This window comes from Octodon degus, unplaced genomic scaffold, assembly GCF_000260255.1.
Source record: "Octodon degus isolate 3935 unplaced genomic scaffold, OctDeg1.0 scaffold00285, whole genome shotgun sequence".
In the NCBI taxonomy this organism is placed as follows: Eukaryota; Metazoa; Chordata; class Mammalia; order Rodentia; family Octodontidae; genus Octodon; species Octodon degus.
This window is the reverse complement of record NW_004524861.1, coordinates 1,631,430-1,631,960: the sequence shown is the minus strand read 5'-3', so window position 1 is coordinate 1,631,960 and position 531 is coordinate 1,631,430. Positions and strand designations below refer to the sequence as shown.

At 38.2% G+C, this 531-nt stretch overlaps 1 protein-coding gene across 2 annotated transcripts in view; it reads left to right on the top strand.

Moving 5' to 3' along the window:
- Window positions 1-531, top strand: part of Parg (poly(ADP-ribose) glycohydrolase) — a 124,562-nt gene that overhangs the window by 21,685 nt on the left and 102,346 nt on the right. The gene's annotated exons all lie outside the window — the stretch shown is intronic.

Genomic DNA, 531 nt, shown 5'->3' with positions numbered 1-531 from the left:
GAAAGAGGTCATAGTAGAAATGAAAATTGAGCTTCACTCTTAAAGTGAGAGCAGAGGTTGAACCAAATTAAGTGGGTAGGTATTAACTAGTATTTTTTTAAAAAACTAGTAATATATACATGAGCTATGTAAAAGTAAATTTTCTGTGTTTATGGAAATAAACATATTGTTGGCTTGTCTTAAAGGAATAGTTTGAGTAAAACTGCATGTTATAGTTTATATCTCAAATGTCCCTACGTGTCTCATGTGTTGGTTGAAGGTGATTGGACTGTGGGATTACTGCAGTTGGCTTGCTGTTGGGTGTTGAGCCTGGTTGGAGGTGGGTCACTGGGTATGATCTTGAAGAGTATATTTCCTTCTCCAGCTCGTTCCCGTGTTCTCTGCCTCCTGGGCACCATGATGTAAGTGGCTTTCATTCAGCCCCTCTGTGATGCCCATTCAGTCTTGGAGCCTGACAACTGTGCAATAAAATCATGAGCCAAAATAAATGATTTGAGTGTCAGTTATTTTGTTCCACTTACAAAAATATAA